Source organism: Carassius auratus, unplaced genomic scaffold, assembly GCF_003368295.1.
Source record: "Carassius auratus strain Wakin unplaced genomic scaffold, ASM336829v1 scaf_tig00214829, whole genome shotgun sequence".
Lineage (NCBI taxonomy): Eukaryota > Metazoa > Chordata > Actinopteri > Cypriniformes > Cyprinidae > Carassius > Carassius auratus.
This window is the reverse complement of record NW_020527819.1, coordinates 66257-77131: the sequence shown is the minus strand read 5'-3', so window position 1 is coordinate 77131 and position 10875 is coordinate 66257. Positions and strand designations below refer to the sequence as shown.

Here is a 10875-nt window from a genome sequence, read left to right as displayed (position 1 = left end):
GTACTTCAGTAAATAAATGTAACATTTTTGCAGCAGGCATGTGCGTGCAACCCCTCAGTTCCATCAAACAGACATGGCATTGTGTTTTGTTCATGAGAAAGTAGGTAAAGGTCTTTAATAAAGCTGTAGAGCTTAAATGAGTTGTAGTGGAACAGCAAACACAGATCAGCACTTTTCCAATATCAGGTTGTTGTTGTTGATGCACTTCTTGTTGTGAAATCATGCTGATCCTGGATAAATAAATACATAATTCAAATATGTGATAGTTTACTTGTGTATAAAAATTTTTTTTTATTTTATATTCGGCAGCACAGTTATTTAGATGTACAAGTAATAAAATGTAATACTGTGCGTTTTATAACTGTTTTATGCTATATGTGTTCACTTTATATACATATGTACATATACATGTAAATATGTCCTTTGTCTTTTCTTTCTATTGAGTATTTAAACATGAAAAAATCTGATAAAAGTTTAGTTTTCACCTATAAACCCTATCAAGCATTAACTTACACAAATTATTTGTTTCTATAAAGCTATTACATATAAAAAATGTAGTGAAGTTTTTGTCTTTATTGTGATGTTATGTATCAAGTAATATGCATTATATTTTCTGCTATATTCCCATATATTTTTGCTTCATAATATCATATATGACAACTGTACAGGTTTTGTATCTTTGCTGATTAATCAACCCTGCATACTCTGAATCTATTTTTATGATGTACCTTAATTAATCCAGACCTTATTCACTAATTTATTTGAGAATCTGCTTATGAGGAAGATTTGAAATGTTTCAAATAAATTTATAAACAAGTATAATTTGTTCAATTGTGGGGAAGTTTGCAGTTGTTTCAGTGATCTGATGCATGAATAGTTTTTGTTCAGTCCTGCAGTCTTTTGTGTAACAGTGACTCTCGTGCACAGTAATAAACAGCTGTGTCTTCAGTCTTCAGGCTTTTCACCTCTAAATGCAGCATGTTTTTGCTGGTGTCTGTGGTGATGGAGAACTGTCCCTGTAGAGACTGAGCATAATACACAGTTGAGCCAGATATCTGTCCAATCCACTCCAGTGCTTTCCCTGGTTTCTGACGGATCCAGTGCATCCAGTAGTCATTCACTGAGAATCCAGACGCAGTGCAGGACAGAGTCACTGATTCTCCAGGTTTTTCACCACAGAATCTGAGGAGGTCAAAGACTGACCACTAACAACTGAAAAACATGCAAAAAAAAAAAAAAAAAAAAATCATGTTAGATGGTATAGAAAAAACATAAGTGACAACAATCTGGAGAAGTGAAATCATTCTCACCTGACATAATCATCAGCAGAACTCCATACTGTAACATTTCCATTATCAGCCAAAAACTGTCAAAGGAAAAGAAACTGCACTGCAGCAGAACACAAACACTGACTGAGGATCCAGTTTATAACACAGTCCTCAGTCCAGATTGAGTGACTCTGACTAAATCATGACATTTGCATACACTGTATCTGTTTTACAAACACAACATGTGTGGAAACACTGGATCTGGGAAAATGTATTAAAATAGTTTTGATTAAATTATGATTTATCTGTAACTATATTCATACCTTGTTGTCTTTGAATCTGAATTTTTGCATTTCTCAGCAATATTATTATTATTATTATTATTATTATTATGTTTTAAATTGTTATTACAAATGATAGTTGATATTTCAGTCTTTATAATGTATTATTGATGTGGGTGGAGTAAATGTTGTATTTTTTATGATTGGTGTTTTATTAGTTGTGATAGCTGATATGAAGTCTGTGGACAGCTGTTGCTGATAGACTGATGCTTTGATGTGACATTTTGAGGCACGTCTAAAGGCTAGTGAGGATGAAGGATTGAGATATGGTGATTCCAGGCAGTTGTTGTTGTTACGGTTAGTTTTTCTACTGTACTTCATTGAAATCAGGATTAAAGTTTGCAACAGATTCATCATTGCTGCTTCAATGACTTTTTAACTCTGGTCCTGGAGATAACCCCCGACCCCTGCACATTTTGAATGTCTCCTTTCTCTCAGACACCCATGTCTGGTTTTGGCGTCTCTACTAAAGAGATTATAACCTGTTTGATTGTGGAGATAGCTACAAATTGAGCAGTGTTTGGAGACTCCAGCTCAGGAATCGCTTGACATCTGTGCTTGGGACATCCAGACCAAGCCAGTCAATTTAGACAATCACACTTTTAAACACATGTTAGCTTTTCTTTACTGAACTCACAAATTCAGTTTTTGTGTACCTTTCAAGTGATTTCACTATAATTACATAGATCAGTATGTAAGGTTATCATGGCAACTACTGTACATCACACACTAATTACTTGTAAGGTAATCTATTGTCATGCTAGCAATAACACACTGAAAATAATGCACTATAACCGTGTTTGTCAACACAACCTCAAATTAGCCTTTTATGAAGCAAATCAAGGACTGAATTACTTGCCCACTACTTTAAAATATTTATCTTTTGAAAATGTTTAAATAATATAATATAATTATAATAATATAAGTTAATGCTGTGGAAATGGATGAGGAACACCTGCACGTGCTCGTCATGGGCTGATCGGCCCCAGCTGCGGCTCGTTTGACGATGGCCTTCTTCACTTCTTTCCAGAAACCAGTGGATAGCCGATCAGCCCCTCCATGAGTGCCACTCGGAACCACGAAACACTGGACATGATGACGAAGGGCACTTACTCACCTCAGCATCGTTTACCTCACCTTGGGCATAATCGTTGTGAATAAATCCACCCTCCGGGGTATTTATTTTGAGCTCTCCTTGTCGTGTGTTCCTTCCACCCGTGACTATATATATATATTTATTTTTGACAATATTACATTAGTAATATATTGTTTTCATATTTACTTCTGAACAATCATGTGTCAGTGCATCACTGCAGGAATTCTACTGTCACCTGCTACCTGTGCCAGCACTGTAAAAAACCCAACTTGAAAAAGGTTCAAATTACTGGTTTTGTTGTGTTGGCTCAGCAAAAATCTATGGAAAAGTCAGTATAACTATGTTTAATACATTTATTCAACCTAAACCAAGTTTCTTTCCATAAACTTAAAAAGTTTAGTTTTGTGAACAAGATTTTGCAAGTTCATCCTAAAAAACGTCTGCCAATTTATTTAAGTTAAGTTAGAAACTTCCCTCCCACTTTTTTTTAAATAACTTAAATGAACCTAATGTTTAACTGTAAAAGTTAATAATAGTAATAATTATTATTATATTATATATATTTTTACCATACCTTATTTTTATTATTATGTATTTTTTTTAGCTGAAAAGATGTAAAGGAAGCAGTCATCCCTGTGGTGTTTGTGGAGAGGTATTTTTTCAGAAATGGAGAAGACAGAAAGCTGCGGAGGCAGACATTTGCAGCAGTAAGTCTGTGTTGGTTTTACCTTTTTATCAAACTGCTGTTATAAATTGCACAGCATTTGTTGTTTCTTAAACTTTTGCACTGTCCAAATACCCACACTTGCCATCTTTGCACTTGACCAATCGATTATTTATTTGACGTATTTCCTATGTTTAGGCCAAGTGTTCGAGTGAGCATGGTGACCACAAGTGTGTGTCGAACTTTTCATGACCTGATGACAGTGGTTCCCAATCCTGATCCTGGAGAACCCCAGCACTGCACCGTTTTGGTGTCTCTCTTATCTGACAAACACACTTTTGAGGTCTTGGAGTCTTCACTGATGAGCTGATGAGTTGAATCAGGTGTGTTTGATCAGGGAGACATCTTAAATGTGCAGTGTTGGGCTTCTCCAGGACCAGGATTGGGAGCCACTGCCTTATGGGACACATTTAAGTGTTTACAGAGATTTTTAGTTTGATTATTCAACTTTGCATTTTAAAATAAATTAATTGAAAAATTATTTTCAATATCTAATTATTATTATTATTATTATTATTATTATTATTTTTAATATTTTACATTTTCCGTGACCCCTTGTGAGATCTCGACAAAAAGTCTCACAATTTATTCCAAAAAATGATGCATGATGGGATACACTAAGCCTGGTATAGAGCTCCTGAGTGGTATTGGAGATAGTGTGGGTTTAGTGTGTGATAAGGGCACTGCGCTTTGGCATTATTAAGACTTGCGCACTACTGATAACAGTCCTGTTAGCTTGTAATTATTTTTTTTAATAATTCATATGAACATAGCTGTATAATTACACACACACATACGCACAGTAATGTATAAGATGCATGTAATGTAGTAATATTTTTCTTTGTTTTTGTCTTACAGGATTGTTTGCAGATAATGCTGTTCAAGCTCAACAGCTCTTTTAAGAGCCAACCCTCACAAACCTTCCTAAAAACTAAAAGAGCTATTACTGAGTCTCAGTGAATCTTGCCATGATCAGCTCTTCCCAGGTACATTTGTTTAAAATATTTTTGAATCAACATTTACTCATCAAATGCTCTGGTCTGAATCTTATTTTAAATTAACTTAATTATATGTTTAATGAGCAATGTTAATTGCACACAGAGTAAGATTATCTTGTTTTTCAGAAGAGAAGGAAGACCAAGGAAATGATTTGCTCATGAGGAATGAAGACGGCCATCTTGAGCCCAAACAAAGACAGAAGTCCTCTGGTATGTGTGTGTTGAAGCAATGCTGTGCAATGCTGTGTTATGTGTTACAGCACTTTATGATTTTATCTCACAGGACTGTTCATCTCAGCCGTAATTTATTATTTCTATGTTTTTATTCTTAATAAAAAAAAAATTGATATACAGCTATTACAATTATAGCATGTTGGCAAAGTGTGAGTGGAATATTTGTAAACTTTAAGTAAAAAAAAAAAAAACACCAACTGTTTGTCTTAAATAAAAGAATACAAGTTTTATAAAAGTGGTTTACATTATTTCATTGTTTCATAAATGTTGTATTATAAATTGTGGATTGATAGTTGATTGGTTTGAAGCCAGGCCTTACACTAAAACACATTTGTGAGAGAAGTCAGGAACTTTGAAGATAGATTAGAGAGGAAAAAAGACACATTTACTGCAACAATAGATTAATTATAGAGACAAAAATTTCTGTCACATGCTAAGGGGTGTCTCATGAGCAAGTCCTTTGCCTTAATTCTTGCAGAATTAAATTTTTATTGCAGTATTTTAATTTGTACAGATGATCTCATCAGCCAAATGGGGGGTTTTGACCAAGTGATGCTCTTGAAAGGAGTGAAAGAAGAGGATGCGGTAAATTGTCTTCAGAGAAAAACTTTCTCTAAAGGTCTTAAAACAGCTTGAAGAATGGTAAGTGTACAGTACTACAAGGGTCATAGTTGCTCACCCTGCTAAAATCACACAGAACATAAGCTGAGCTCTCTGTCCATTAAACAACTTCATCTGGATTGTTTGTTTCACTTTGACCAGGTCTGGGATCTTAGGACTGAGAGATCCTTTGGCTGAGAAAAGGCTACACCACATCAGTGCTGGATATCAACCACAAACTGTTTCCAGACACGAGAGAAGAAGATCATGATGGGGAGATGAAACCAGTTTAGATGTGATGATGGGAATCATTATTTTCTGGAACAGTATCACATGTCTTATACACATGTTGACGTGTGCTTAGGGCATGTGCAGAGCAGCTTGCAGGGGTCTTCACAGACATTTTCAACCTGTCCCTCACCCAAGCAACTGTGCCAACATGTTTTAAGTCCACATCCATTGTGCCAGTACCGAAACACTCCTCCCCAACGTGCCTGAATGACTATCGCCCCGTAGCACTCACACCCATCATTATGAAGTGCTTCGAGCGACTGGTCCTAGCACACCTCAAAGACTGCCTCCCACCCACACTGGACCCACACCAATTTGCCTACCGCAGAAATAGGAGCACAGAGGATGTAGTATGCACAGTGCTGCACTCTGCACTCACACACCTGGACAATAACAACACGTATGTTAGGATGTTGTTTGTTGACTTCAGTTCAGCATTTAACACCGTCATTCCCTACAAGCTGACCACAAAACTTGGAGAACTGGACATTAACACCTCCCTCTGCAACTGGATTATGGACTTTCTGACCAACAGGCCTCAGCATGTTCGGTCAGGTCACACACACTCCACCACCATCAAACTTAATACTGGCGTACCACAGGGCTGTGTGCTGAGCCCATTCCTCTACTCTAGAGGTGTGCGATACCGCTAGATTTGGTATCGATCCGATACCAAGTAAATACAGGGCCAGAATCGCCGATACCGATACCAATATCGATACTTTATAATAATTAAGGTGGATGTGTCTTCAACCTAAATCTAAATTAATTTTCATGACTTTTAATTTGTTTTTGTGATTTGCATTTTGGGTTATTAATCAGTACTACAAAAGCTTTTGTTCAGAAACAACTTTTGGTTACTTCTGATTTATTTAAATAAACAAAGTTACAAAATGATTACTTCACAAATATAAAAAATGTAAAAACAAATTCTCTTTTCAAGTAGCATGTTAATAAAAAAAAATTTTCTCCTCTTTAGTGCACTTCTTTTCAGTATTTTTTTCTTAAAGTCACAAAGTTTTACTTCACAATATAAAACAAATTCTCCTTATACAAAATTCCTGAAGCCGACATCTTCCACTATGGAAAGAGGCTGCAGCTCCTTCGCAATCATTTCTGATAGGCGCCTTGTAATATCCACTGCTCTTGGAGAATCAGCTATTGAAAAATAATAAAAATAATTAAGTCTGGTACACATCTAGGTGAAGTTTAAATATAGAAACTAGTATCCCTTTCACAGCTAACACAAAAAGGGTAGATCGGCCTGAAAATACAGCCATACAACGCTCCTCTTTCTCTCCGCCTCTGACCGACTGCTGTTAGAAATGCGCGGCTGAGCGGTGCGCGCGCCTGACTGCTGGTGGTAGCGCTAGTGGTGAGTCACGTGACGGTACAACACAGGAGAGGGGGCGGAGAGCAGTGTCGAGCACAAGCAGCACTCTTAAGAGCTTGCTCTGCTCTGTGACAGCAGCAGCATTTTGACAAACACGGCCAGGTCGCAAAACGAGAGAAACTGAAACTTAAGTATCGATATTTTCCCGTTGGTATCGATCAATACCGATACCAACGTTGGTATCGATATTATCGATATAAGTATCGATCTGCCCACCTCTACTCTACTCCATTTACACCCACGACTGCAAGCCTGTGCATGGATCCAACTCCATCATTAAGTTTGCAGATGACACCACGGTGATTGGCCTCATCAGTGACAACGATGAGACTGCCTACAGGGAAGAGGTACAGCACCTGGCCACATGGTGCGCTGACAATAACCTGCTCCTTAACACCAATAAGACCAAGGAGCTCATTGTGGACTTCAGGAAGAAGAATGGAAGCACGCATGACCCCATCCACATTAACGGGCTGGCTGTTGAACGTGTCTCCAGCTTCAAGTTCCTGGGAACCACCATCTCGGAGGAACTGTCCTGGGCCACAAACACCTCCAGCCTGGTCAAGAAGGCTCACCAGCGCCTTTTCTTCCTCAGGACACTGAAGAAGAACCAGCTGTCTTCATCCATCCTGGTGAACTTCTACCGGTGTGCGATCGAGAGCATCCTGACCAGTTGCATCACAGTCTGGTATGGGAACTGCTCAGTGGCTGACCGCAAGGCACTGCAGAGGGTGGTGAAAACTGCCCAGCGCATCACAGGGACACCACTTCCTGCTCTTGAGGACATCCAGAGGAAACGCTGTCTACGTCGAGCTCGCAGCATTCTCAAGGACTCCTCTCACCCTGACCATGGACTGTTTAACCTCCTCCCCTCCGGGAGGCGTTTCAGGAGCCTCCGAACAAGGACCACAAGATTCAGGAACAGCTTTTTCCCTAAAGCTGTCTCCTTGCTGAACTCTGCCCTCTGACACCCCTCAACACCCCCACACCACACATAGACTCCTCCCCCTCTTCAACACTCTGATTTATTTATTTATTCACAACAAGCCAAAAAACAGTAACTTGTTATTACTTGCACTACTGTCTGTTCATCCAGGAACACTGTATAATCCATTTGCACATTGTAATATTTTCTATGCACTTTACTGTCCATTGCAATACTGTAAATTATGTTCATAGTTCTGCCTATAGTGTACATAAACTTTTACATAGCCCATCTGTATAGTATGTTCATAGTACACCTATCTGTATATCGTGCTTATAGTATTTAATATCTGTAAATTATGTCCATAATACTTATCTGTATAGTTATTGTACATATTATAGACCTTTATTCTGTACTTACTGCTTATTGCACTTCTGGTTAGATGCTAACTGCATTTCGTTGCCTTGTACCTACATGTGCAGTGACAATAAAGTTGAATCTAATCTAATCTAATATCGTCGCTGCCCGATGAAACTCACGTATGTCCAAAACGGTTACTTTTCAGGAAGTGAAAAAAACACTGTATTTCAAAAGCAGTTGAATGTAGCGTTGTCATACTTGGTACGGCATCTTTACATGTAACCATATTCTTGCCAGTGTAATGATATAATCCACATTTGACCAAAATTGAGTTTAAATGGACATACGTGCATATTTTACAGTAATGGTGGTCGATACGCGTTCTTCCGATCATTAATTAGAATGGCCAAGTCACGTTTCATATTGACAGATGAATACGCTCAGTTTATTAAATAGCCTACGTCTTAGTTTATTAAATACGCTTAGTTTATTTAATATTAATTATAAATTTATTAAATGTCTCTTGCAAACTATGAAGTGACAATGAATCAATACACTGACTAGGGGTGTGCCGGTTTCAGAATTGGTGATGACAGTTATGACGTGAGTCAAATGTGACGGTTCATAACATAACCGTCGGGGGGGGGGGGGGGGGGGGGGGCATAGCGTGTTTCATTTTGTTTCATATTGTCTCGCCACCATGCTAGTGGATCTGCCGTAGAGTCAATTGGTTGATCTTGGAGATAGCGGGTTAACTCCGTTTCAGCGCGCGCTCTGATCGGTAAAGGGGCAGAGATTTCAGACCTCCGTTTATTAAGGACATCTGTCACAAAACTCATCATCCGAGCCAAAGTTTTTTTTAGCAAATTTCAAAGCCGCACCCGCCCGCCATCCGCTGATTGTTTTGCGGTCCATGCTTTGCTGATGCGAGCCGCAAAAAAAAAAAAAAGCAATTGTCTGTTCTGGAAAGGATGCAGCAAAAACATTTAATGCTAGAGTATGAGGCATAGGCCTACGCTGAATTTCATTTACAATGAGATGCGCTCTAGTTCACAGTGCTTCCATGTCACGGTTATCATTGTCTGCTATATTTGCTTTTTATTTATTAAAATACATGCAATTGGTTGATGAAACATCTATTAAAATTAAGATAAAATTTGTTCAAAACGAAATTCGTTTTTAAGAAAGGTTTTCTACAAAGCAAAATTTAATGAAGTGGTAAATATCATGTCTGACGATTTACAAAACTTCATTAAGTGGTAAAAACCATGTCTCCCGATATATTGCGCATCTGATGATCCTATCTAAAAAATGAAAATAATTTTTGATAAAAAATGTTTGTAAAAAATATTTTAGTGACACGGTTTTGGCGGTTATAAAGTTCTAATGACGGTGTTCAACTCACGGTTATATACTAACCGTCACACCCCTAACACTGACATGGTAATGCTAGACAGATACTTTGTTTGCACAGTCCTACCGTAATTTTGTCACTCCTAGACGTACGTCTGGCGTCAGGGGGGAAACGTTTACCTCGATGAAGGAAAGTCATTGTCTCACCAGGCTATGTTTATTTACTTTACCTCACGGTGTTATTCGGCTATCCAGTGCTGAGCTTCGATGAAACTTTACGAGACCGGCGAGATGCTTCCACAGGGCGGGAGATACGCGGCGTGATTGACAGCTTTGACACCAAATGGATATACGTGAAAATCAGATGACATGATTTCACAACTTTTCATTGGCCATTTAGATATGTGAAGCATACTGTATACGGAAATGAACCTGGACATTCAATCCGTCAAAAAATCTCAAAATCGGCAAAATGGACATACGTGGTTTTCATCGGACAGCGACGATATGTATCACATGATCTGTATCACAGTTGACTGAATGGATTATTTTTACTTTTAAGGACATTTCATCACTCATCTGTGTGAACTGATTAATTTATGATATTAATGAATTTTTGATCCATTATTATTTTCCTTGAATTGTGTTTGTCTTGAAGCTACTTTATCAACTTCATAGTCTATGCTTCAATAAAATTAATATGGTGAATATTGTGTGTTGAAAATTCTTGGTAAATTCATAATTTTACTAGATACTGTAGGCTACTATGGGTTTATTCTACACTTGAAAAACTACATATTAATTACCAGGATTATTTTTTGCTTCAACATTAATGACATCTGGAACAACAATACACCAGAAAGTTATTATTGTATATATTTAATCACAAATATGCATATATATATATCTATATAAAGGGATCTACTAGTTGAATTATTTTGAAAAGCCATTTACTTTATAGTTACAAACACTTGAGGGATAACTGAGAATGTAGCAGGAATGATCAACATGGATCTTGTACTGCATTAAATCCAAGAACATGCAAATTACTGATGTTCAGCATCTGAGGACCAAGATAAGGGGATGAGGAGGACATTTTTACACTGATTGTTGCTAATTAGTTAATATATATAGTATTCTGAGTACTCCATGAATTATTCCTTGTGGAATAGTGAAGTATCACAATGTGTATAAATTGTCCTTGATTACTGCTTAACAGTGGGGAATAGATAATGGCAAGTTGTTGCAGGTTTATCCATTATATTTATTACTGTTAACTTCAAAAATAAAAT

At 37.6% G+C, this 10875-nt stretch overlaps 1 pseudogene; it reads right to left on the bottom strand.

Annotated features, from left to right (window-relative positions):
• Positions 1-841: 841 nt before the first annotated feature.
• Positions 842-1416, bottom strand: LOC113093017 (Ig heavy chain V region 6.96-like; annotated as a pseudogene).
• Between the last annotated feature and the right edge of the window lie 9459 nt (positions 1417-10875).